The 22172-nt window shown below is 65.2% G+C and overlaps 1 protein-coding gene across 16 annotated transcripts in view; it reads left to right on the top strand.

The window, feature by feature from the left end:
* The window catches only part of MEF2D (myocyte enhancer factor 2D), a 59091-nt gene that overhangs the window by 10975 nt on the left and 25944 nt on the right, over positions 1–22172 (top strand). For 10 of the 16 annotated variants that reach the window (XM_083813122.1, XM_083813124.1, XM_083813121.1 and 7 more), the window contains one exon: positions 11021–11090. The gene's annotated coding sequence lies outside the window, so the exon portion shown is untranslated. Of the gene's footprint in view, positions 1–80; positions 4578–9693; positions 10372–11020; positions 11091–17486; positions 17951–17980; positions 19396–19877; positions 19903–19944; positions 19970–22172 lie in introns of those variants that run through there. The other 6 variants (XM_083813128.1, XM_083813127.1, XM_083813117.1 and 3 more) reach the window with 6 other exon arrangements.

The following is a 22172-nucleotide window of genomic DNA, read 5'->3' as shown; positions in this document are numbered from 1 at the left end:
GTAAGTTTCCAACGCTGGGTTCGGTTCTCCGGCCGCGCGGCGGGCGGCGGCTTTGGGGCATCCTCGGGGGGCCGGGGTGGGGCGGGGGCATCGGGGCAGGGGGCTGCCGGCTTCTCCCCACCCCTTGAACCCCGCCGAGGCCCGGAGGGGATCGGCTCGGGTCAGCCCGAGCTGTCAAAATCGCCAAAATCGGATTGCCGGGCGCCTTCCCGCAGCGCGGGTGCCGTCGCCGCGTGGTGCCGAAGCCGCGGCGGGTGGGTTGCTTTTGGGGAGCGGCGGCGTCCGAGCGCCTCCTCGCCCTCCACGGTGGCCGGGCGCAGGAGCGGGGTGCTGGCGGGGGTGTTCGGAGCGCTGTCACCGTCCCCGGGCCCCGTTTCGCCCAAGCGGGGCTGGCACGGGCAGGGCGCGAGGGCTGCGGGGCCGGATGCGGCCCGCGGGCAGGGCTCCCGCTGGGGAAAAATCCTCCCTCTTACTCAGAGGGTGGGATTGGAGCCCCGGCCGCTCGGGGCCGAGCATCCAGCGTGTAATGGGATCACTGGTTTTAACCGGTGGTCGCCGTGCTGGTTTTTTTTTTTTTTTTTTTACTGCGTTTCGCATCTGGTTTTCTCGAACCGTTTCGGGCAGGGAGGGGACGGGGCCGCGTCGCCGCGAGATGCGATTAGATAAGGGCGAGGAGCCTGCGAGCAGAATCCCGGCCGGCTAATTATTTATACCTCCGCCTGCGTCACCAGTAAACAGCTGGAGCCGCTCCAAACATCTTCGTTTGATTTGTTTTGGTAGGCCCCGACGGGGATGTTTGTCCGATCCCCTGCCGGCCCTCCCCAGATCCCTCCTGGGCGCCTCGGTTCGGCGGCTCGCCCGCAATTTCGGGCTGGCTTCGAGAGGTGGCCCCGGCTGCCGGGACGCGGCCCCCTTTTTTTTTTTTTTTTTTTTTTTTATTTCCACCCTTTTCCATTTCGGGGCATCGCCGCCGTTCGGGCACGTGCCCCAAAGCCCCGGCTCCTGGCTTCGTTGGCGTGCGCGCGCGCACGAGGCCGTCGGGCGGCCGCTTCTTGGGAGCCGAAAGTTTCTGGTGTTTGTGGTCGTAGGAGAAATGCGCCGGGCAAAACAAACAAAGAGCAACCCCCAGCGCGCTGCTGCTTTCTATTTTGGAAGCGCGGTGCCTTGCTTTCGGACGAGGCGGACTCCTGACCTTTGCGAGCGCGCGGTGCTGGCAGTCGCGCCGAGCTCTTTGAGGCGAGGGCTGACTCCTCGCTCCGTTTGCGCAGAGCCAAGAAATTAATATTAATAACTTTCCCTGAATGAGGGCTGAGTACCTGCTTCCCTGGGGCTCCTTGGAAGGCTCGGGCGGATAACATCAGCAGTCATTACGGCCGGGGCCGGAGCATCGCGGCGCGCAGCTGGGATGCAGATGGAAGGGCTGGGTGTGGGAGGGGAGAGATCAAGGGAGCCACCGGCTCCGTTTTAGGGCGCCTTGGGCAGGGCTTTGCGACGCCACTCGTGATTTCGGTGCGCCGCCGTCCTTCTGCAGCCCCCCGTCCCCCTCTCGCGAGCCTCAGCCCCTAAAAGCCACCCCGAATCCGCAGCCCCTGGTGGAGGCCGCCTTTTGCAGGGGCTGAAATTTGGGGCTTGGAAGAACCCTCACCCATAAAACCCCCCAGCCGTCTCGCTGCTGCGCCCAGCCTTAATCTCTTTAAACTGCCTTTTGCTAATCCTTCATTAGGCTCTCGTGTGGAGCTCGTTATCCAGTTAGGGCTTCGAGCTGCTCGGGGCGTTATTTGGTGGAGCCGGGGCGGCACGGCCGGGGCCGAAAGCGCCCCTCTGGGGTTTGGGGGGGGGCAAGGAGGGATGCGAGCGGCACGGGGGCACCCCCTGTCCCCGTGTTCTCGCTGCGGGGCGTCATCGTGGCTGTCTCAATTCTTTGTCACCCCCTCCGTCGCTCCCCGTGCCGTCGCGGTGCCGTGATGTGAAACGCGCCTGGAGTTTGGTTTGGTCGAGGCTGGGTGCTCCCGGGGGGTGTTTTTGGGGGGCTGCAGCGGACCTGGGCTCAAAGGGAGAGGTGTGAGCGAGCTCGCCAGCGGTGCCACGGACGGCTCGCTGCTTCGGATGTGCCCCCAAGCCCTTCCCCTTGCTCCGAGCCTTAAATAGGGCATCGGGCAAGCGTGTGCCACAGGGCGGATTCCTTCCCCGGGGGGAGCAGCCGCCTTCCCGCGGGGAGTCTGGGGCCGGTGCCTGCTGCTCCGTCCCTGCTCCGTCCCTCCTCCCCGTGTCCCGTCCCCGAAATGCTCCGAGCTGGGGTCCGGGAGCTGCGCCGGGAGGGAGAAGAGCAGAGGGAGAAGAGCAGAGGGAGAAGAGCAGAGGGAGAAGAGCAGAGGTCCGCAGGCAGAGGGGCGGAAAGCGCGCCCGGGCGGATGATGGAGCGGGGCTGAGGGAGCTGCGATCTGCAAGGCACCGGGAGATGGTCTGCAGAGCGATTGCAGAAAGCAAAACAAAAACCACACACCCACACATTCCCACATGCGCATGCAAACAAGGAAGCGAGCATAAAAGGGATAAGCGAGCAGTCAGAGTTTAGGCTCAGTTTTATCTGGTTGAAAATGAAAAACCATTGCGGCGAGGGAGAGGGCTCCTGGCTTAATTTATTTATTTTTTTATTTCCCCCCCCGCCCCCCCAAAAAAAAACAACAAACATTTGGTGGGATTTCTTTCTCTCCCTGCTTCTCGTTTTGGCCTGGAGTTTGAGGAACGTGGCCCTGGAGAGGAGCTTCGGTGGCTGAAACGTCGCCGCCTCTGCCACCGCCTTCCTGCCCGACCTCTGCTGCTGGTGGATCCCGAGGGCACCGTGTCCGCGCGTCCTCGTCCCCACCAGCCAAGCCGAGGTCCCTTGTCTCACCTCGACGGAAAGCAAAAAGCCCTAAAAATCACGAGAATAAGCCGGTGGTTCGGGCACGACGCCCGCCGTGGCGTTCCTTCGCCCGTTTTGCAGCTCGTGCTTGCGGGGCGCCGCGGGAGCGGCGAGAGGGGTCCGGCACCGCCCGGCTTAACGGGGTCTCCGCGGGGAACCCCAAACGCTGAAATTCCCGGCGTGCGGGTGATGGGATGGGCTTCGTGCGCCCGTGTGGCCGCCCGTGCCGCTGCGGTGCCCCTCGCCAGCTGATTTCCGCGGGGTCCCACGGGCGCCTCGCTCCCCCTTTTCCTGCGCTCTGCGTCGCGCTGGCTCCCTGCCACCGCGTGCTGCACGGTCCTGGAAAGAGGTCGCGGCTTTTCGGCGGTTCTTGGGAACGGAGCTGCCTCTGCAGCTGGGAAAGCAGCGCGGTTTCCAGGCCGATAAAGAAATAGGGCAAATGCAACCCGGCTGGGATTCGCGGGCAGCTTTGCCCCACCGCCGTGCTGGGGGCAGCGGATGGATGCCTCCGGGCGTCCGGGGTGAGATGCTGCCGGGTCCGGGGCTGGAAAAAGAAGGCAAATCCCATTCCTGGGTGTTTCTGATCCTTCGCACTCCTAAAACTTTCCATTTTCGTGCAGTCCCCGGGTGTTTCTGGGCCTTTGCACTCCTAAAACTTTCCATTTTCCTGCAGTTCCTGGGAGCTGCCTTTGCGGCGCGGTTTGCAGCCGGGTTAGGAGCAGGATCGCGTTTTTCTCCCACGAAGGAGGGAGCGGAGAGGGCCGGGGAGGGGGGGGGGTTCCTCCTCCCTCTGAGCCTTCCCGTGCCGAGCAGGGAAAACTCAAAGCGAGAAGAGTATTTTTAAAGTACAAAACTCCCTTCTTCATAAAACGGAGAGGCGGCAAGAGAGCAAAATCCCCTGCTGAAAAGTTTCCAGCCGCCCTGGTGTTGTGCCTCTAGCCTCACACAGTAATTCTGAGAAAAAACTCGGGATAATTGCGAGCAGAGAGGGCCGGAGGGGAAGAGCGAGGGCTCAAGCCACGGGCCTGGCCGGGGCGGCGTGGCGCGTGCTGCAGCAGACGAACCCGCCTGCCCGTTCCAACGGGGAGATTAGCTACAAAAAAAAAAAAACACCCCGAGATTACAAAGCAAACCGCTTTCCACTTGTTTTAATTGGCTCCTGGGCCGGGGAGCTTTTTCTCTCCCTCCCTTTTAAATCGGAAAGCTGTGATTTTCGCTTTAAATTACAGGACTTCGGAGCTGGGGCTTTAAGGGGGGGAAAAAGCAGCGAGGGTGCCGTGCTGTGAAGCCGAGCTTTGTGCCAGAGACCTTCCAGCTGTGACCAGAGGCCACAGAGGACGATTTTTGGGTGCCCAGTGCTGCCGTGGCCGAGCTCCCGCGGCTCTGGGGGCTGTGTTTGGGTGCCTGGAGGGGCCGAGGGGGGCAGCCGAGCCCCGTTTCCTATGGATCCGTGCTGCTGGGTTGGCTGGTTAACCAAATTACCCAGTGAGATCTTCTCTTTGCTCCGTAGGTGCCCACAAAAATCCCCCTTCTGCTTTCCCCTCGTGGCGGGGGCGGTGTGGGAGCCGGCGACAACGGCGCCGAGCGCGCCAGCGTTGCGCCGCACCTCGACGGCGAGCGGCGTCGTGATCCTGCCTTCAAAGAGAGGATTTCCAGCCCGGGGAAGAAGCAGGTGGAGGCCGGGAGCTGCCGTTGGGGTGGGCGTGGGATGGAGGTGCTGAAACCCCGGTGGGAATTCGTCCTCAGCCCGTAGAGCGGACGCGGAGGCTCGCCGGCCCCGCCGTGCCCTGGGGAACCCGAGAGCCATTTGGGGGTTTGGACCCGCGGCGCGGGTACCCCTGGGGCTGGTTTCCTTCTCCGCTTGGGGGCAGCTGCTTGGCCCCCAGTTTTTCCTGGCTGGTTTTTGGATGCTCCCGCTATGTTTTGGGGGGACGAGCAGGGTCCGGAGCGCGAGCCAGCGTTAGGTGCGCCCCTCCGAGGCATCCCGCGCCCGACCGCAGGCTCAACGAAGAATTTTTCCCTCCCGTGTGCGAGCAGGTTTAAAAACCCCTCTCGGCTCCCAGCGTGGAGCTGAGCTGGGATTTTCCAGCCCCGGGGAGCGTGCGGGGGGTCCCCGCGCACGGCTCGTGCCCACCCTGCCTCCGTCCTCCCCCCGGTTTGCGAGGTGTCGGGGGACCACCGCAGGCGTTGGCCCCCTCCCAGCTCCCCCGCTGCGGCCGGAGGGTGCCGTACGCCCTGCCGTGTTTGTCGGGGCTCGGGCGAGCGTGTTTGTTTGGTTTCCATAGGGAGAGCAGGGCTGAGCCGCCCGGGGAGGCTGCGGCCGTGCAAAACCTCCCGGGGGGGCCGGCGGCTGCTGCTGCTGACTCAGGCGACAGCCGAATGCGGGTGGCGAGGGGTCCGGGCTCCTAATTATCCTCCTTTTTTCCCCATCCTCCCTCCCGCCGCCGTCTCCGGTACGTGCCGGCACGCCGCCCCGGCCGGCCGCTCGCCCCGCCTCACCCGGTGGCCCTGGAGTTTGGACCCGATGAGCCGGGGCCGTGCCGAGCGGTGCTGGCGGGCGCGGGGTCACCCGGGGCTCGGCCCATGCGTGGGGAAGGGCTGAGAGCTGGAAGGAGCCCGGCCCCAGTAGCCTGTGCCCCGCGGGTGCGTGCCGCGGTGCGGGGACGGTGCCTGGTGCAGGGATCCGTGCCCCGCGGGTGCGTGCCGTGGTGCACGGCTGGGGCCCGGTGCCTGGATCCGTGCCCAGTGGATGCGTCCCCTGGTGCGTGGATGGTGCCCGGTGCGTGGATCCATGCCCTGGTACGTGGATCCGTGCCCTGTGGATGGTGCCTGGTGCATGGATGGTGCCCGGTGCGTGAATCCGTGCCCCGTGGATGCGTCCCCCGGTGCGTGGATGCGTTTCCTGGCACCCTGGCTCACTTGGGGGCATTTTGGACAGGGTCCTTTGCGCTGCCACCCGCCCGTCCCCGCGGTGCTGGCGCGGGCGCAGGACCACGCGGCACCTCCAGCACCACCGTGGCTCGTGGTGCAGCGAGCTCCTGGCCGGCCGGCGCCGTGCGAGCGGTCCCGGCACCTCTTCCCCCTCCCTCCCTCCCTCTTCCCGCAGAAAAAAAGCTCGGAGGCGATTTTCTCGCGGCCGTACCCGCGGTGGGCTCGCGTCCCCGGCATCGGGTGCGGGGTTTTAGGCCGGAGGGGAGCGGTCGCAGAGGGGCTGCGCAGGGGCAGGATGGCCAAGGGTGCCCCCGCTGCTGGGGACGTGCCTCAGAGCCGCCCGCGGGAGCTGGAGTTGGAAATGCGGAGGGGGCAGAGCGGTGCCGGGACTTTGCTGAGCCCCGTGGGCTCCTCAGCCAGCCCGGGTTGCCGGTACCTGGGTGAAAAAATCAGTAAAAAAAAAAATCAGTAAAAAATCAAAAACTGAAGCAGTGGCTGCTGCGATGGGACCTGGGCACCTGGCGCCCTTTTGCCTGTGCCGGTGTCTGGTGGAGCAGGTGCTGAGCTGTGGGTTTTTTTTTTTGGGGGGGGGGGGGGGGCAGCCGCTTTTGGGGGGAGCGGCGTGCTTTCAGCTGCCGAAATCTGGAGGCTCTGATTTGTGGGGAGCCTTTCCGAGGCTTTTCGCCGGTCTTGCGGGTTAAACCCTGCAGGTGGAAGCCGCGTTTCCCCACATCCCTCCCTCGGGCAGCCGAGGTCCTGGCGTGGGAGATGGGAAAACCCCAATCCCGACCCCCGAAACCTCTGCGGGGCGGCCTTCCCGGGGAGCTGCTCGGTGCTTTGGGAGCGAAGGGTGCGGGAAGGGGAAGGTGCCGCCCGTGACGGGGTGCGTGGGTGCCCGGGGGCCCCCCGGGATGGTGCCAGCAGGTGGCATCGTGGCCCGAGGCGGCGCGGGGCGAGGGCAGAGGCTGAGCACGTGGGGTACGGGGCGCCCCTGTTTGGGTTTGTGCGCAGGAGCCCCCTCTCCCCTCCTCACCCTGGATGTCCTGATGTGGTTCGGGGCTGTTTCAGGGGCTGGGGTGGTGCTGTGGGGTGGGACAGAGAGGCTGCAGAGGGGGGGGGAGGTCGCGTTTCCAGCCCTGCTGTTCGCCTGTGGCCCGCCCCGTGCCTCAGTTTCCCTGCTCTGGGAGGACCGAGGCCGCGGGACCACCCCGTGCGGGTCCCTGCCTGCAGCCTCGGCGGGTGCCCGGGGATGCCCTGGGGCGGTGTCGCCACCAGGAGGGCTTTCGGGGAGGGCTGGGCTAACGGGGCCACCCCAGGTGCAGCCCCCCCCCGGGTACCGAGGGGCGTTCCTGCCCCCGCCAGCTGTGCGGGGCGCAGCCCAGCTGTGCCGGGGGGAGCAGGAGCAGGGTGAGCGCAGCGAGCCGCCGGGGAGCCCACCTCTCGTCCCACATGTGTCGTCCCCCCCCCCCCCACCACCACCCCGGCATCCCCGTCCCGGCCACGGCACCCCGGGGTGCTCCGGGACCCACGCCGCTGCCTCTCGCCCCGCCGCCCCCGCCCGCCCGCGTCCATCCAGCTGCAGGTTTCGCTTCTGCATCTCCGCCGCCCAAGGGGGAACTCAGCTGGCGAGAGCGAAACTCGGCGGCTGCAACGGTCGCACGGGCGCACCGCCCCCCCCCGCCACCACCACCACCCCCCCCGGGCACCCCCTCCGCGTCCCCCGGCCGTGCCACGCGCTCGGCGACCTCTCCGGGAGCCCGGAGACGGCTCCGGGGTTCGGTGATCGCTTCCCGGAGCTGGAAGCTGCCCTGCTCCGTCCCTGAGCTGGGGGAGCACCGGGGGGGGGGGGGGGCGCCTTCGGCACCGCGTGGAGGTGCCCTGGGCGCACCTGGGCCGTGGTTTGTCCCCGTGCTGTCCCCGTCCCACCCAGCTGACGTCCTCGTGGCCCCGCAGGCCGTGTCCCTCGCGCCTTCTCCCCGCCGCTCTCCCATCCCCGTTTCCCTGCGGGCTCCTCGGGTTTAATTTCTTTTTTAATTTTTTTTTTTTTTTAATTTCTTTTCTGCTGCGGGCTGGAGGCAGGGCGACGGCGCCCGAGGGGCTGGAGCAGTTTCGTGGGCCTGGAGAAATGGCAGAAGGTTCGGGGACGGCTCCGCGAGCCCCCGATGTGGGGAGGGGGGGGACGGCGAGTGGGATCGGCCGGCGGCCCAGGGGGAAGTTTGGGTTTGGAGCCCAAATGTTTGCGGCCCCGGCCCGTTGCTAGAGGAAACGTGAAAAAAGGGAAGGAGAGATTGCGGTCGGGCCGCTCTTCCTCTCCGCAATCTGCGCCTCCGTCTTGGCCCCTTGGCATGGAGAAGCCCCAAGGGGGGGGGCAAAAATGCCCCACGCCCCCCCCCCCTTCCCACTGCCCCCCTGCCTTTCCCCCCCCCAGTTCTCTGCCATCCCCGCGGTGGCACCGGGTGGCCCCAGGGACGCGGGCGCCCCGCGAGGAGCCGGCCGTGGCGGGGCTTTCCTGCGGCGGCGTGCGGCGGCGGCAGCTTAATTAGCTCGGGATTGATCTAACGACGGGGCTGGGGCCTCGTTTGTGGGATTTAGCGCCTTCCAGCCCCCTCCCTGCGCCGGGCGAGGAAGGTTGTCCCGGCCACCCTCCTCCAGCAGGCCCTCGGGGATAAGAGCTACGGCGCGAGGCTGCCGGGGCGGCGAGGCTCGTTTTGCCCCATTTCGCCTCGTTTTGCCCCATTTCGCCTCGTTTTGCCCCATTTCGCCTCGTTTCGCCCCATTTCGCCTCGTTTCGCCTCGGGCTGCCTTCCAGCGGCGGCGCGGGACCGATCCTGCCGGGAGGCCGGGGCGGCAGCGCCGTGCCGCAGCCCTGTGCTCCTGCTGCCCGCGCCACGCGGGGCGAAACCGAAGCTCGGGCTTCCGAACAGGAACGTGGTTTTTTTTTTTTGTTTTGTTTTGTTTTTTGCCCGGTCAGCACTTCTGCACGGCCGCACCAAAAGATCGCCTTCCCTTTCCCCCTTTTCCTCCCCTCGTTTCACTTCGAAAAGGGAATTCGCTGCCCTGTGCTGCCTCCGTCGCTCCCGTATGTTTGTTTTTGTGTTTTTTTTTTTTTTTCCAGCTTGACACACAATTCGGAACACCCAATACCTTTTTCCCCCAGGGGGGAAAAAAAAAACTTTTTGCCACCATTTGGGGACAGTGGCCAAGCGCCGGTGCTGCCGCCTGTGCTAGTGACACAGGTGCTGGCACACGGGCACGGCTCCAGGCTCCGGTGGGCGCACGCGGGGTCCCCGCGGGGGCTCGATGCGCTCTCCTCCTCGGTTCTTTTTGCAGGCAGGGGCCGGCCGGCAGCCGAAAGCGGCAGCGCAGAGCCCGATCCCCGCGTTCGCACGTCCTCCACCCAGCTCGCCGCCCGGAGCACGGGGCTCTGCAAGGCGGCGGCGCCTCGAGCCTCGCCGGGGGGCCGGGGGAAGGAGAAAACCCCTGGGAAGGGGGGGCTCGGTGCGCACGCCCGGGGCGGGATGGGGACGGGGACGCCTCGCAGCCCGGTGTCGGGGCTTGGGCGCAGCCCCCGGGGCGAGGGTGGTGCCGTGGTCCCGCTGGTGCCCCCCACCCACACCCTCCCGGTCTGTGGGTGACGCCTGGCTCTGCTGCGGTGACACCCGGCCGGGCGGCGAGCTTCGAGGGCGGCAGCGGCCCCGGGGCCCCCCCGGGGACGGCAGCTGAAATGAGGCGGAAAGGAGATGCGCGGGTCGAAAGGGCAGGGCGAAGCTCCCGCTGGTCGTCTGTCTGTCCGTCCTGCCGCCCGGCGTGGCAGGACACGGCTCTTTTTGGTAACAGAAAGCGAGGGGTGGCCCCCGGGGGTCGTGCTCGGCCCCCAGGTTGGTCGGGCCGGTAGCTCTTTCGATACAGCAGGTGCAGCAGGGGGAGAGGCTGAACTCGGCACCCCCGTCCCCGGTGCTCTCCCGTTGCAGAGGTGAAGGATCCAGACTCGTCCGTCTGTCCTGCGGCTGGCAATCCTGCGGCCGATCTGTCCGCAGGGCCCCGTCCTGCGTGGCGTGGGGACAAAGACGTGGCCGGGAGCTGCTGCGGGGTCTCCCCAGGACCCCTCCGTCCACATCCTTCTGTCCACAGCTCCCCCTTTATTTCTGGGGGGGGGGGGCCGGGGCGGGCGCAGCCCCGGTGCGAGCCACGCGCTCCTGGGTCCCTCTTTGTTGGGGCTGAATTTTGTAATGCCAGGAAATGAGCTGGCCGTGGGAGGGGGGAGGCGGCCGGGGAGAGGAAGGCTGGTTTTGTGGTCGAAGCGGAGGACGCGGACGCCGGAAAGCCGAGCACAATTCCTTGCTTGGTTCGCAGGCGCCGGGGGGGAGAGGCTGCAGCTCGGCCTGGGAGCGCAGGCGCGCGCGCTGCGCCACCGCGGCCCCACGCGCGTGCCCTCGCCGTGCCTCAGTTTCCCCTTGCGGCGCTACCCCTCGCCCGCCGCGGGCAGAGCTGCCGTCACCTGGAGGACGGCGGCGGCCGCACCGGGAAGCGAGCTGGTAAATGAGTGACCAGCAGCGGGCTGCGAGCCCTTTTCTGCCCCGCGTGGGTCGGCTCCGCGGCCGGCCTCTGAGTCACGAGTGGGATGAGCTTCGCCGCCGCGCTTCCTCCCGGGCCGCTTCGTTCGGTTCCCCGCCGGGGCCGCCTTTGGCCCAGCTCGCGCGCTTGCGTTCCCCGGGGTGGGGGGGGAAGCGTCCCGGGGCTGCAGGTCGGTGCCGTTCCTCGGCGGGCGCGCGCGAGGCTTTGCAGGGAAATGGGGAAGTCGGTGCCGGAGCCCCGGCGCCGTGCCGCAGCGCCCTGCTCGCGCGGAGCGGCCGCTTGCCCCTGCCCTGGGTTAATGATCACTTGGATTTTATGGTTGCTTTCATTCCCGGGCTCTTCTCAGTTTCTTTTTTCCCCCCGCTGTCCTTATACTCATCTCTCTCACCTTGCTCATGTCCCCCTTTTCCTTAGCCCGTGCCCCTTCCCACCTCCCGGCACCGACGCCTCCTCGGCTCAGGGCTTTCGGCTGCTTCCCCGGGGCTCCGCGCGGGCTGCCCCCGGTCCGGCTGCGGGGTCACCGCGGGAGGGGACCCCCGTGCCGTGCCGTGCCCTGCTCGCTGCCTCCCTCCCCTCAGCCTCACGGCCGTTCCCTTTTTTCTCTTGCAGCTTGACTGACGAGCGGTGGCCGCAGCTCCTTGGCTGGCAGGAGCCGAAGATGCAGGAGTCCGCGTAGCAGGTACGGGGGAGGGCGAAAAAACCTTTTCCTCCCAGATTTGCTTTCCACGGGACGAGCATCTTCCCCCCCCCCCGGCCCCGCGTTCGCCGGGAGCTCACGTCCCAGTTTTTTGCAGCGGGCACCCGAGGGGCTGAGCGCCGCGGCCGCGCTCCTTGGAGCAGCCGCTTGGGCACGCGGCGGCGTGGGTCGGGGCTGGCAGCGCCTCCGGCCCCCGTGGCAGGGAATTTTGTGGGCAAGGCTGTCCCAGGGCAGTCGGCTGGACGAGAGCTGCGGGCAGAAGCCGCTGTTATTTTGTCCCCTCGCCTTCCCCAGAAATAAGGGCGGAGGGAGGGCGTTGCGGTGCGGCTCAGAAAGGGCTCGGTGTCTGCGCGCTCTCCCTTCCTGACCTTCTTTGCCTCTTTATTGCTGTTACGGTAAATGTTTGCATCTCCGCTGGCTGTAACGAGCTTGTGGCAGAGCCGAAGCCGCGTCCCTCGCTTGTGCGGAATCTTTGGTTTCGTGTAATGCATGTTCCCTATCTGCTCTTCCAATCAATAAAAGGAAAGATTTTAAAAATAATCTGAGCCCAGCTCCTGGAAGGAGGGGACTCTCTTCCCCCTGCTTAGCAAGCACTTTTGCTGGCTTGAGATGGCTTTTTAGCGCCGGAGAGGGGGCAGGTGAGCTGTTTGGAGGCTTGGGGCTGGGAGATGGGAAGAGCTTTGGCCATTTCCCTGCAAGGTCGGGGCCAAGGACTTCTCTCCTGCTGCCGTAAATCCACGGGGTGAAGCGGTGGACGGGCCCCGCCGTATGGGGGCAGGCGAAGCGTCGGGCGATGCCCCCCCCGTCCTGCCGCGTGTGACAGCGACGTGGCGAGCCTGGGGACACGGCGCGGGGCTGGGTGAGGACAGGGCTGGCTCCTGAGCACCGCGGTCCTGAGGCACCCCCTGCCCCGCTCAGGATGCCGGCGGGCAGCAGCGGGTTCTCCCTCTAAAAGCCTTCATTCGTCCCCAAATGCTGCTGGAGGCAGCGCACGCGGCTGGGCCGGTGTCTCTGCGTGTTTTACGCCAGCACAAGCGCTCGGTTTTGGGGCTGGAGGTGCCGCCGGTGGTGCAGGCGCTGAGTTTGGAGCCGGGGAGGAGCAGCTCAGCAATCCCCGCGCCTCCACGGCCGGCGGCACGTCGAGCTCGCCTCTTGGCGAGGTGGCTTCCGAAAACACCTTTCGGGGGGCTGCTTTGAAACTCGTCCCCCCCCCGGCTCGCCGAGCGACAGGAGCGGAGCAATGGCACAGGCGCTATCGACCCAGCCTCGGAAGCGTGCGGCGACCAGCGCCGGGCGATTTTATCCCCTCGAAGCCACGTCCTCGCGTCCCGTAGCTCTCGGTGCCCGCGGTCGATAGGCATTTTGTGTGCCCGGCTCCGGCCCCATTTGCGGCGCACCAGGAAAGCCTCGCTCGGCCCGAGCACGGCTGATGCAGGAGCTCTTCTAGGGACCGTGACCTTAAAGGAATCGACTCCTCCGTGTCCTGAAGACAGTCGTATCGCCGCTCAGGAAATCACGTGCCCGGTACCGCGTGCACGAGCTGCAGGGACCGTGCCAGCCTGCCTCTCTCTCTCTCTCGATGGGATTTTGCAGCGAAAGGCTGATTTCCCTCTGACGGGGAAGAGACCTGAGGTTGCCGGGTCCGGCTCGGGCGTCGCGCCGCGTTCTTTTTATGAATTTCGGAGGTTTAGTTTTTGGTAGACGCCTGGGCTTGCGTCCGCTGGGATCCCACCGTGCCGTAGCCACGAGCGGCCCCTCGCCCGGCGCGCTTGGCACGGGGCAGGGGGCGCTGGGAAAGCCGTAGGGTCTCGCCACAATCCCCCCGGGTGCCCTTCTCGTCCCGCAGGAGAGGTGGAATTGGCAGGGCGATGCCTCCAGCCCCGCAGCCTGAGGTCTCCTTTCAGCTCCGGGGGCGCCGAGCGACGCCTCTCCGGGTGCCAGAACCCGCGGGCGTCCTGACGCCGGGGGGAGAAGGGGGGTGAAAAACATTTTTTGGGGGGGAAATCCTCGTCTTTGGGGGCAGAGCCAGCCCTGCCGCACAAAACCACTGCCCTGGCCGCGTGGCTCCGGCCGGGGGCTGCGTCCCCTGCCCCGGCCCCCCCTGCCCCGCACCCCGGCCCGCGCTTCCTCCCGGCCGCCAGCGCCCCGCGGACGTGGAAGGGCCGCAGCCAGGCTGTCTCCTGTAAGTACCGCTCACTCTTTCCACTGGAGAGTTAAAATTAGCAGCTGCTTTTTTTAAAACAGGCGTCGCTTTAAAAACCCTGCCAGCCCAACTGGGTTTCCTTTTATTGCCCCCCCCCACCTCCTCCCCGAGCTCCTTTTTCTCTGGAGTTCTGTTGTTGTTGTCGTGGAGCGTGTGCTGCACTTTCCTCCTTTTTTTTTTTTCTTTCCCTCCTCGCTTTTTTATTTTATTTTATTTTATTTTTTCCCCTTTTTGTCCCTCTCCGTTAAGTGCGGGCGCAGGGTTTGGAGCCAAACAAGCAGCTCGGGGCCCCCCCACCCCGATCACCTTACGGGATTTACAGCCCTTATCTCTCGTCAGCCTCCCCGCTGTGCCGGGGGGGGGGGCTGCTTCCCCTACACCCCCGTTTGCTCTGGCACACAGCTCCAGCGTCCCGTTAGCCCCATGTAGCCACGACTTGGGGTGCATGGGGCTGTGGGGGGGTCCCATGTCGGAGAGATCAGCTGCACGGGGAGGGGGAAACTGAGGCACGGGGGGAGGACGCGGCTCGCTTGTGGGATTGGGATGGGAGAGCCGGGAGTTCCCCAACAACTGCAGGAAAACGCGCTCAGAGCCCGGCTGCTTGGGTAACACGGGTAAAAACCCAGCCTGGGGGGGGCCACTTTTGCCCCCCACCCATCGTCACAGCGCCCCGGGGGGCCGCTGAGCGATGGCACAGGACGCATCCGTCCTTGTCCCCTCTCCACGGGGCTCGGGCAGGAGGTGCCGGGGGGGGGGGGGGGGGGGACCCCACTCACCCCAGGGGCTCGCAGGCGCCGTGGGGACCCCGGGGCCGGTGCTCGGCGGTGGCCGTGGCAGCCCGGATCTGCGAAAGCAAACAGGAAGCCGAGCGGGGAGCAGCCCACCCTATTTACTCGCCCGCGGCGCGCTTGTTTACCGGGGGTTCCCCCTGAGGTCGGTGCTGGGGTTTTTTAACACCTTCCTGCTCGGCGCTGCCCCGGGTCGGGGCCCCCCGGGGCGGGGAGGGGGCCTTTTTTTTTGGGGGGGGGACCCAAAATTTCCTTTCCTTCCAGCGGATGCGGAGGCGCTGGGGGTAGGGGCTTGGCCCTGCGGGATGCAGGGATGCTTGAGGCCGGCCGGCGTGGCTTCTCCAGGGTTGTTTTTTTTTGGGGGGGGGGCAGAAGGGAGGTGAATTGGGGTCCAAAAGGGGCCGGTGCTGGCGGTGCTGCGCCCAAATTTCCCCAGCTGCTGGGCGTGCAGGAGGAGCGGGGTGGGCTCGCCAGGGGTTTCGGCTGATGGTGCCGTCCGAGGGGGCTGAGGGTGACCAGCGGAGGTGGAGGGGTCTCAGCTGTGGGCTTGCCCCCCCCCAAAATAAGAAGTCTCGGAGGTGTCCGAGCCTGGGGATTTCCCGTGACCATCTCCTGGTGTGGGGACGCAGGGACCCCAGGGGTTTGGGGACGGACGCCTCTGCCCCTGCGCTTCTTCGGGGTTCCTCACGGCTTTGGGGCCGGGACTGCTCTGATCCTGGGTGGGCCTGGGTTAGAGCGAATCACCCCAGTAATACTTCTGCCAATACCAGTAGGAATTTTAAGATCCATTTCCGTGAAAACTTAGGTGCACAGCCTGTAGGAGGGAGGATTTTTTTAGGACGAGTTTTAGTTGTTTAGTTCTTTGAGTTCTTTAGCGCGCCGCCCTTGGAAGAGGATCTGGGGAAGGACCAAAACCAGCTCAGAGGCTTCTCTGTGGCCACTGAGAGCTTGGTGGCGACAGCCGTGGGGTGGGTGAGAAACGCCACGATTTGGGCTAAAAACCAACGTTTAGCCCGTGCTGGGGGGGCTCTGCGGGGTCTTCGCTCTGGGCTTGGCACCGTTTGGGGATGGGGTTTGTGGCCGCGGGTCCCATCCCTGATCTTATCCTCTGGAAACCAAACCTGGGTCCCGCTACCTGCTCCAGGCCTGCTGGGAGAGTGCTTTCCTCCTCCTGCTCTACCCCTTTTTTTAATTATTTTTTTTTTAATTTTATTTTTAAATCCCCTTTCCTAAGCCAAAATTTCGGCTGAAACGCTTTAACTTCAACCCGCCAACTTGTTCCTCCTGAAAACCACGCGTTTTCTCCCCCCCCCCCCAATTTGGAAGCCTGCAGAGAAAAAAAAAAAACGCCTTGTGGCCGCATTTTCTTTTTTTTTTTTCCCCTATTTTCCCTTTTCCGAGGACTTTCCCCCACTGGGACTGTCCTTCACCCACAACACTTGTGCAACCCCGAGGGCTCCCGGCTGCCTTCGGGTCCCGCGGGTGCCCCCGCCGGGTGCGGGAGCATCTCCGCGGCTTCCCCGCGTTTGGGGGACTTCGGGGGCGAGCTGGGCACGGGCACGGGGCCGGGCGGTGACTCAGGCTCCTGCTTTCTATTCCTGGCAGGGCCAGGAAACGCGTCGGGAGCGCGGGCGGCGTCGGGCTCGCGGGGCCGTGACTGCGGCCCGCGTCCCCAGCGCCGCCGGGCCGGGCATCTCCTCGCGCTCGCCCCCGCGGCTCGCTGGGGTGGCCGAAACTGCAGGCCCCGCGGCGTGCTGAGGCTTTTCGTAGCCCGGCCGCCCATCCCTCGCGGAGTTTTGGGGTTATTTGCATTGTTTTGGGGGTTATTTGCATTTCCCGAACGCCCTCGGGGAGAGGCGTGATGTGACGTGGGCGTGCGCGTGAGCAAGTCACGGGGACACCCCAGCGAGGGATGGGGACGGGCGTTTTCGGGGCGCAAGCAGCCATGTAAACGTGCCAAAAACAAACCCAAAAGCTTTTCAAAACCCAAGGATTAGCTCCAGGGCCATGGGACGCGGATGGGGTTAAAGCAGCTCCACGTTTGCCTTCCCCACTAATAGGAAACACACCGCAGCGGGGCCGGCTGGCGCAGCCGGCGGCGGCCCTCGGCGCGGGGACCCTGCACGGCTCGGTTTGGTTTTGGCTTTCCAGTTTGGCCCGGCTCGGCCCCGGTCACCGCCTGCAGCAGGGCCAGCTGCGTGGGGCGGGGAGGACAGGTTCTGCGTCGGGAACGGGAACAGGAATGGGAATGGGAACGGGGCACTTGAGAGCGAGCGGCAGCAGCTGACGGCCAGCTGTCTCCGCGAGCCGGGGCCGGATCCTCACCCCCAGGCCAGCCTGTGCCGCCGTCTGCACCCCGAGGGGCGAGGGCCGCGCGTGGACCTTTTTTCCCTTTACTCCCCAGATAGCTCTGTCTGGGGGAAGGCTTCCACCGAGGAGCTGGGGAGCAGAGTTTGGGGCTGGAACCGGTCGGGGAGGCGAGCGGACGTGCCTCGGGCTGACTTGTGCCGTGAGAATGGGGTCTGGTGGCTGGGATGGAGGCACAAACCCGGCCCTGGATGTTCCCAGTGCTGCTGCCCGAGTTCCCACATCCCTTTTGGGGATGCTCCGGCGCGCTCTGCCCCACGGGCATCCAGCGCGGCAGCAAGCTCTGCGTTCCCATTGCGTTCCTGGATGGCACGGCGCAGCAACAGTAGCCGGGCCTCGTGGAGTTTCCCCTGGGTAAAACCCACCCTGGGGAGAGATTTGTCCTCGCTGCCGCCGGGGGAAAACCCGGCCCCACTCCTGGAGAGCCCCAGACTTTCCTTCTGGGCAGGTTTCGCCCTCCTCCCCCTGCAGAATCACGGTGCGGAGCCGCGCTCCCGTGTCCTGGTCGAGGCGGGGGTCCGGAGGCAGGGGTGGTGCCCGTCAGGCGTGTTGTATTTTGGGATTTTCGAGCCATCAGCATCCTTCCGATGGCCGTCGGAGCTCGCTGGGCTGCACCCAGGGGTGCACCCTCAGGAGCAGAGGTTTGGGTCCCTGCTGCACCCTTCTCGCGGCGGATGCCCGGCGCTTACCGTAACAGGCACTGGCGCCGCGCGGCGCCGCTCCGCCTCAGCTCCCCCACCCCTCGTTTATGCGGCGCTGCATCGTTTCCCATTCGAGAGAGAAAACCTCAAAGCGAAACACCGAAGCGTCGCCACCGCCGGGTGCAGGGCCTGAGCTGCCCCGGGGGGAGCAGGGCTGGGTGACCCCAAAACTGCAGCCGCTTCGTCCCCATCCATCCCCTTTCCTCCCTATCCATTCCTCCCCTTTCCTCCCCATTTCTCCCCTTTCCTCCCCATCCATCCCCTTTCCTCCCCATTCCTCCCCTTTCCTCCCCACGTCCTCAACCCAAACTCCCCACTCTTGCTCTGCTTTGGGATCCAGCCCTGCTTTTGCTCCCCCCCCCGGCACGGGGACGATTTGACAGCCTCCCGCTTTCCATCCGGGCTCGGAGCGCAGGATCCATCCCCTAACTCAGCTCCCTCTCCTTCTCTGCCTTTTTTTAATGAGTCAACCTCTCATCTGTCATATTAAACCTCCTCATTACCAGGTATCTAAATTTTGCTCTGACAATAGTGACAGGGGAAGCTGCGATATCATTGCCGCGGCACATGGCTACGGGGAGCTGGCAGGTGGTTATTTCGTGCCCTGCAGGGAGCCGTGGGGGTGGGCGACGGAGCCGGATAATGGGCTCTCGCTTCCCTTCATTTAGAAAACTGTACTTAGTGCCGAGGGAAAATTACCCCGCTCCCCAGCGCCGGAGCTGGTGACGGATGGAGGACAGGAGGGAGGCGAAGCGGCCTCGCGATGGGACTCCGGCATCGCAGGTGACGGCAGGCGCGCGGGGTGGGCGCGGGACCCTCCCCGGCACCATCCGCGGCCCCGACTGCGCCCGGGAGGGCTGGGTGCCACCTCCGGGGGTGCCACCGTGTGGGTGCCACCGCGGGGATGCCACCTCCGGGGGTGCCATCGTGTGGGTGCCACCACGGGGATGCCACCACCGCAGGGATGCCACCGCCAAGGTCGTGCCGCTCAAGGTGACGGCTGTGGCGGCGGCGAAACCCGTCCCGTGCCCAAGGGCGCTTCGGAGGTCGCTTGGCAAAGCTCTGCCTGGCGCGACGCCTCCGCCCCGTGGTCCCCTGCCCTGTCCCCGTGGGGTGGCTCCTCGGGGGGCGTCCCGGTCCTGCGGGTGCTTCCTCCCAGCGGCTGCCTTCTCGCCTTTGCACAGCGCGAGCGTCCCTGGGTGGCTTCTGGCTTTTGGCCAGCGCTGAGCAGGACCGCGGGCGTACCGCTGACCTTGTCCGGGGGGCCCCCTCCCCGCTTCCTTCCCCCGTGTCCTTTCCATTTAAGCGGCGTGGGCAGCCGCGAGCCTCCGTCGGCTCCGGCCGTGCTGGTGGCATGGGGAGGGTGAGAAGGGGACCCCGGGGACGTGGTCGGCCACGGGCCGTGAGGGCACCCCCAGCTCGCCGCGGCCCCTTCGCCTCGCGCCCGGTGTGACGCTGGCGCAGACGAGCGCAGGAGCTGCAGGGGAAGAGAAAGCGTGCCCCTGGTTAATGCTCTCCCCAAATCCTCTAAAGCCGCTCCCCCCGTGAACGCTGCTTCTCCAGCCTCGTTTAAGGGCTGTGCTTTTTTTTCCCCGGGCTCGGCCGCTGTTGGCACGGCCCGCGGTTTTGTTACAGCTCGGCGGAGCCGGCGGCGCGGTTGGCATCTGCTTTTCTCCAGAGAACGCCTGAATCTGGGTCAGGAATATATGTATCTTTTCAAATTCCTCGGGGGCCTGATTGAATCCAGCCTCGATTCCGCTCTCTGGAGCCTCCCGAGGTCTGTACCTGCAGCTGGTGGGACGGATCCTGCACCGGCAGCGGGGCCGTTTTTTGCCGAGCACCCCCCCCCCGGGAACCCGCCTGAGCTGGGCGCTCGCTGCTCCGGCTGCGCGCACCGGGCGCCGGGTGCGCGGGGGGGACCTGCCCGCCCGCTTGCTGCCAGGCTCCTCGCCGCATCGCGTCGGCTCTGCACCTGCTCCAAGAGCAGGATTCGGCCCCTGGGAGGGCTCGGGCGAGCCTGCAGCTGTGCTTCCGAGCCAGGTTTGCTCCGGAGCCGCGTTTCGGCCGCCTTCCTCTCCCCTCCCCCTGCCTGCATCTGGAGGCTCGGCACAGGAACCCAGATAGCATCATCCTGAAACCAGAATAGAAGCTTTGGAGGAGACTCGAGCGTGTTTGTGCGGTTTTGATCTCGGTTTGGAGATAAAGAGGTGCTAAACAATGCTGAGCTGGTGAGTTAGCCCTTCGCACGGCGCGCGGCGGGGCCGGGGGCGCGCGGACACACGGTGCCCGATGGAGCTGTGGCTGTGTCCTGCCCAGTGCCACCGTCCTGGGCGAACCCGCGCGGGGCGATGGCTCGCTGGGGAGGTGATGGCGAGCACGAAGCGGCGACGTTGCAGGAGGAGGAGGAGGAGGAGGAGCGGTGCCAGCTGAGCGCCAGCGCCGTGCGTTAGCGCTGGGGGCTTCTCGTCCCCCCTTCCCCGCGGGAGAAGGAAGCGTGGTCCCGCGGATCCCGAAGCTGGCAAGGAGGAAATGAAAAGTCCTTGGTGTCAGCGTAGAGGATATGTAAAAAACAACAATTAAGGCACAAAAGGCCGGCCCAGCCGTCAGCGAGAAAAGGAAACAGGAAGGCAAGAACTGCAGCTAAACAGTCAGGTTCAAGAGGTGACCCGAGCGCAATCCGTAGCCTTGGGAGGTGGAAGTGCAGCCCCGCGCCGCCGCCGCCGGTTTGTGCCGTGGTGAGACCGAGACGTGCGATGCTGGGGGCTCGGACACCTCGGCTGCGCTTTGCTGCTTCGTTTGCAGGTGCTTTTAGGGCTCTTCTGCCACGGGAGAGAGCCCGGGGGGTGCCGCCAGGCTGCTCTCAGGGCACTGCGTCGCGTCTCCCGGACTTTTCCCGGGGGAAGCTGCGGGTTTGGCACCGGGGGGGCCCCGCGCTGGTCCCCGCACAGCGCCGGCGCCTCCCTGCCCCGACCGGGGACGGATGCCCCGGCTCGAAGGATGCCAAGCAGGGATAAGCCCATCTTGGGGATAATTCCCCCAAATCCTCGTTAAAGGGTGGTTTTGTGCTGCGGGAGCGGGTGGTGCTGGGGTGGAAAAGGCGCTGGCTTTTGGCCGTTGTGGTTTTATTTCAGGGCGTGCTTCCCCGTGCCTGGCCCCTGCCACCGGCCACGGCCACTGGTGCCTCCACGTTGCGGCTTGCAGCGACTCTCCTTTCCTCGTGCCTCGCAGGAGGTGGGAAACAGCCTTTCTCCCTTTAATTTGGGAATCAATTTTGGATTTAATTTGGGGATTTTCTGCACCGCTGGCAGGCGTTCTCCCTCCCGTTCACCTCCTCCACCAGCTGAGCAGCGCAGGGCCCTCCAGCCTCTTCCCAGGGGGGCGCTTTTCTTCTTTTCCTTCCTCTCCAAATTTCCTTCCAGATTTTGCTGTCACTTTTCACCCTGCTTCCACCACGGATTTCTGCCCTGGCGCCCCGGGGAGCGTGGATCCGTGAGCGCGCCGGGAAGGGCAAGGCCACGCAGAAGTACAGAGCGGGCAGCACTTGAAAGGAAAATAAGTTGTTGGTTTTTTTTTTTTTGGAAAGGATACGATTATTTGCCTTTGCCTTCCTATTCCGAGGGCTTTGGGTTTCGCCGTTTTGATCTTGCCTTTACAGCTGCGTGGCCGGCGCTTGGTTTATTGGAGCTGACATTGTGCTGAGCTCACAGTGCGGCTGACTTCGGCGAGGAGGCAACGAAAAGGGGATGCGATAAAAGCGCATCAAAAATAGCAAAACGGCCCCAAAAAGTGGGTGTGAGACCCTGAGCGCCCCCCCTCGCTCCTAGGGAAACGCGGGGCTCTTTGGTGGGGATGGAAAGGGGACGGCGCGAAGGACCCCGCTGCTCGTGCAGCGCCAAGGGAAAATCATTTAAAAATCGGTAAAATAGGCTGTAAATATGTATAAAGGGTCAGGACTGCAGGAATAAAGACTCGGGGGAGATGGCAGCTCTCGCGCCTCCCCGGCTCCTGGGCTCAGCACCCCCAAACTCCTTGTTTTGTGCAAACACCTCCCAGCTGGGAGGCTTCTGCTCCTCTCCTTTCTTCCCCCATTTGCAAAATGCTAACTCTGCTCCCTCGCCCGTCTCTCCAATTTGAAGCAATTTGCTTGGAGCCGGGTATGAATTACTCAGCACAGAGTTAACCAGCACCTGCTCGCAGTTAATTGGCATGTGTGTTAATTGCCGTGACAGTCATGCTGGTGCGAGCGCGCGAGGGGGTGCCGGGTGGGAGGGATGCGGCCCCGTCCCAGCGCGGCTCACGGGGGCAACGCCAAATTTCCCCCTGGGGTTTTTGGGTCCCTCCGATCCTCGCAGCAATTCCCGGGTGCCCGTGATTTGCCGGGCTGAATTTTAGGGCTGTGGGGATTCTCCGGTGTCTTTTAAAGGCTGGGCTTTCCGCCCGGAGTGCCGTGGCTTGGGGACGGCGACGTCCCCTGGGCTTGGTGGGCACACGGGGTCGGTGCCTCCTCGTCCCGCGATGGAGCGAGCCTCGTTTCCTTAGAAAACCAGGCTGAGGAGCGAGGAGCTGCTGTCTCAGAAGGCCAAAAAGATGGTAGGGTCATCGGGGATATTACTCGGAATTAAAACGCCCGAGGCCCCGCGCGTTACAAGTTATCGAGGAGTTTGAAGTCTCTTTAAAAGTCCCGAGCCCTGGGTGCTCGGGAACGTGTGTCCCGGTGTTTGAGCCCCCCCTGAGCGTGCCGGAGGGTGGTGGGAGACCCCGGTGCTTTGGGGTGGCCGACTGGGGGCTGAAAGGATTTGCAGGGAAGGAGGGGGACCCGCCGGCGAGGTGTGCGGTGGGTGGGACCCGGCGCTCGCTCCGCGTTCCTTGTGCCTGCAGATGCTGCTCAGAAAGCGGAGCCTGTGGTCGGGCTTTCTGAAACAGCCACCTGGCCAGGAAGCTTGAAAGAATACCTGGGTTTAAAAATACCTCGGGGGGAAAAAGAAACCCCGCAACGCCCTAAAAC

The sequence above is a fragment of the Anser anser genome (assembly GCF_964211835.1).
Source record: "Anser anser genome assembly, chromosome: 28".
Classification (NCBI taxonomy): Eukaryota; Metazoa; Chordata; class Aves; order Anseriformes; family Anatidae; genus Anser; species Anser anser.
This window is presented reverse-complemented; position numbering and strand designations above follow the sequence as displayed.